Here is a 4,415-nt window from a genome sequence, read left to right on the forward strand (position 1 = left end):
TGCCCTGACCGAGGATCAAACTGCAACCTTGTTGTATTGGGACAACGCTCCAACCATCTGAGCTACCCATCAGGTCCTAAACATTTTTACTACCCCAGTAAGATCCATCATGCCCACTTACAATTAATTCAACTTACACCTCTAGCCCTAGCCAACCAGTAATCCATGTCCTGTCTCTATAGATTTGCCCTTTCTGGACATTTTACGTAAATGTAATCATATAATATGTGGTTGGTTGTGTCTGGCTTCTTTCACTACATGCTATTTTTGCATTAGTGCAGTAGTTCAAGTTAGAGTGTTCTGATATGCCAAGGTTTCGAGGTGTTTTTTGTTTTGTTTATCTTTGTTAATCCTCACCCAAGAGAGCGTGGAAGGGAGGGAGGGGAAGGAGAGAGAGAGAGAAAACATTGATGTGAGAGGGAGACATCAATTGGTTGCCTCCTGCACAAGCCCTGACTAGGGCCTGGGAATGATCCTGCAACCCAGGTATATGCCCTTGAGGGAGAATCGAACCCTCAACCTGCAGTGCTCATGAGGACCCATGCTCTAACCACTGAGCACATAGGGAAAGGTTGCGGGTTTAATTCTCTGGTCAGGGCCCATACAAGAAGCAACCAATGAATGCAAAATATGTGAAACAACAAATTCATGAATCTCTCTCTCTCTCTCTCTCTCTCTCTCTCTCTCTCTCTCCCTCTCTTTTTCTCTCCTTCCCTCCCTAATTAAGTTCCTTTTCTTTCACCTCCCTATCAAGCTTTTGGCTGGTTTACTGTTATTGATATCACTCCCAGCTGTTAGCCTCCACTAATTGGCAATGTATTGCTCCAGTGTTTTTGACAATACCTTGAGGCATAAATTACCTCATTGTCTGAGGCAATGGTTGTTTTTTTGAAATTTTGATCAGTGTGGTTGTTTCAATAAGGAGAGTATACCGGGAGCTCCTCATGTCTCCATCCTGGAAGTTCTCTGACATTAATTTTTAAAGTCAATAAGGCACAAACATTTATGTATATAGGATGATCAGGGCACAGAAATGATGTTACTTTTAGTAACAAAATACCAGAAACTATCTAATCATCTCTTTGGCTAAAGAAAACCAGACTGTGTAAAAAGGTTTACAAAGAACTTGGCATCACATTAATCACATATTTAGGAAAATTTGGCTTCCTTTCTAGAGACTGAGCTGCTCTAACAAGAAAATGACTGATCAGAATAGATAAAATTTTATATTCAGTTTTAATTAGCCTTATTAATGAGCCCCGAAGCCAGGATCAAATATGAAAATTTGTTTGCTATGTTCTTGATGTCATCTAATATATCCTGTTACTGGGTCTTTCATGCCTGTTTCTCAATTGAGAATCATATGATTAAAATAGGAAGTCAATGGTAGACACTGTGAACAAGACTCAAAGCCCATTATCTTTCAGTTGTACTTAAAACGGTGCTTACGAATACCTTCAATTTTGCGTAAGCCTGTTGCCCTTAACCTAACATTCTTCAGTGGTTACACTGAACATGTGATAATGTCATTAAAAGGAGAGAAAAGTGTTTAAACTGCAAGTCCTAATCATTTAGAGGGACTTTTTGACCTGTGAAGATAAACAGTGGGCCCTAGGCTGAATTACATACTTGCCTCACTGCAATAACTTTAATAGGAAAATAATTAATTAATTCTCAAATCCATAGGCTTAAGGGACTTAAAACATTTTTGGCTAACATTCTCTAATTTCGTCATTATCAGAGTGCTTGTCCAAGGTGGAGCAAAGAAATAACCTGCTTGGAGAATGGTGAATGAGACAATAACTAGTGGACACAGGTCCTGTGGGATCATGTCCTAATATCACATTAATTGTTTTATTTAACCTTCAAGAGCAGAAGCCATGACCAGAACTCCTGATTGAAGTCCTGATAGCTGAGACTTCATGAGAGACTTTAGTTTTTATTCTGTTGATTGTTGGGGTCCATCCCCAGCAGGTCCAGGGATCCCCAAAGGTGTGGACGGAGTCGGCAATGAAGGAATGACAGGGAGGCAGCATTCAGTTGATCAGCAGCCTAGCCAGGATCTTTAGCCAGGATTTCCAGCCAAGTTCTGGTCAGGATCTCCAGCGAAGTTCTGGTTAGGTTCTCTTGCCATGTTCTCCAGCCAAGTTCTGTAGCCAGGTTCTCCAGCCAGGTTCTATCCAGGTTCTCCTGCCATGTTCTGTCTAGGTTCTCCAGTCAGGTTCTATAGCCAGGTTCTGTCCAGGATCTTTTGCCATGTTCTCTTGCTAGGTTCTGTCTCTAGGTTCTGTCCCTAGGTTCTGTCCCTAGGTTCTGTATAGTTCTCCAGCCAAGTCCTGTCTCTAGGTTCTGTGTAGGATCTCCAGCCAAGTCCTGTCTCTAGGTTCTGTCTCTCTCTAGGTTCTGTCTCCTGTTGTCTTGTTACATCTGTATTTATACCAGTTGATTCCAATCCTATCAATCTCTGTTCCAAAGGTTAGGGCGTTTCTTATCTCCATTCCAGGGAGTAAAGATTATGTAGCTTAAGTGTGATTGTTTGTAGTTAAAGTGATTAACTACCCACCTGGCACTTAGTTAAGGGGTTTTATCCCCTCCCTAACTTCAGGGAAAAATCCCTACCTAGGGAAACAACCTTTCTCGGAGAGGTGACCTTGGTTAAAACACATAGCGCCAAGAAGGTGAGCAAACATATTAAGAACAGTATGCCATATATGCCAGGTCCCTTGAAACAGCAAGGATGGACCGGCTCCCGGCAGTTGATTAACATAGCAAGCAACAACCCCAAGACTTCCCTTTACCCTTCTTTCTCCTCCGCCCTCACACCGCCCCATTGACATCGGGCCAACTTTATCTCCAAGTTATCTGGGTACTCCCTTTACTCCAGCTGCACAAACTTATTTCCACTATATCTCCCAATCTCACTCCCACACGACACATAATTTATGACATAGCAGTTTGGGCCTTAATTTATTTTGCCTTTGAAATAAAAGATCTTGCACTTTGAATTTAAAATAACTTTAAAATTCACGATATGTGTTCCCTGATAATCACAGAAAAGGAAGCTTATTCATTGATGCCAATGACACATATTTCTGATTTTGTATATGTCATTTCCTCTACTTAGTCTGAAATGCCCTCCCTAACTTAGTTCCTGCCACTCCTGCTTGAGTTCTACTCTCCTTCTCACCTCTGCTTCCCTGCCGGAAGCCGGCCCATCCTTGCTGCTTGACACAGTCGCTGCAGGAAAGAAACATCTGCACAGCATATGTTTCAAGGGACCTGGTGTATATAGCATATTGTTCTTAATATGTTTGCTCTCCTTAGCGCCATGTGTTTTAACCAAGGTCACCTCTCCGAGAAAGGTTGTTTCCCCAGGTGGGGATTTTTCCCTGAAGTTAGGGAGGGAATAAAATCCCTTAACTAAGTGCCAGGCGGGTAATCACTTTAACTATGAACAATCATGCTTAAGCTACATAATCTTTACTCCCTGGAATGGAGATAAGAAACGCCTTAACCTTTGCAATAGAAATTGACAGGATTAAAATCAACTGGTATAAATACAGATGTAGCAAGACAATAAACATCAGATCCTGATCAGATCCTAACCAGAACTTTGGCTGGAGATCCTGGCTAGAGGTCCTGACTAGGCTGCTGATCAACTGAAGGCTGTCTCCGTGTCATTCCTTCTTTGCGGACTCTGTCCGCACCTTTGGGAACCTGTGGACCTGCTGGGACTGGACCCCAATACCAGACGGCGGTTCTCAGTGAAGGACCTTGCTCTCACTACTGAGGAGTGACCATGGGCCTGCTCACCTACCTGAAGACCCTGTTCGTCCTGCACCTCCTCATCGGGTTCGTCTTTGTGGTGAGTGGGTTCGTCTTTGTGGTGAGCGGGCTGGTCATCAACTTCATCCAGCTCTGCACCCTCGTCCTCTGGCCCCTAAACAAGCAGCTGTACCGCCGGCTGAACTGCCGCCTCGCCTACTCGCTCTGGAGCCAGCTGGTCATGCTGCTGGAGTGGTGGTCCTGCACGCAGTGCACGCTCTTCTCCGACCAGGCCACCATAGACTGCTTAGGGAAGGAGCACGCCATCATCATCCTCAACCACAACTTCGAGATCGACTTCCTGTGTGGGTGGACCATGTGTGAGCGGTTCGGCGTCCTGGGGAGCTCCAAGGCCCTGGCCAAGAGGGAACTGCTGTGCGTGCCCCTCATCGGCTGGACGTGGTACTTCCTGGAGATCGTGTTCTGCAAGAGGAAATGGGAAGAGGACCGGGACACCGTCATGGCAGGGCTAAGGTGCCTGGCCGACTACCCTGAGTACATGTGGTTTCTCCTGTACTGTGAGGGCACGCGCTTCACAGAGAAGAAACACCGCGTCAGCATGGAGGTGGCCGCCTCCAAGGGGCTGCCCC

General features: G+C 44.9%; 1 pseudogene; it reads left to right on the forward strand.

The window, feature by feature from the left end:
• Positions 1–3,789: 3,789 nt before the first annotated feature.
• Positions 3,790–4,411, forward strand: LOC102440291 (annotated as a pseudogene).
• The last annotated feature ends 4 nt before the right edge of the window (positions 4,412–4,415 follow it).

Source organism: Myotis lucifugus, unplaced genomic scaffold, assembly GCF_000147115.1.
Source record: "Myotis lucifugus unplaced genomic scaffold, Myoluc2.0 scaffold_10432, whole genome shotgun sequence".
Taxonomy (NCBI): Eukaryota; Metazoa; Chordata; class Mammalia; order Chiroptera; family Vespertilionidae; genus Myotis; species Myotis lucifugus.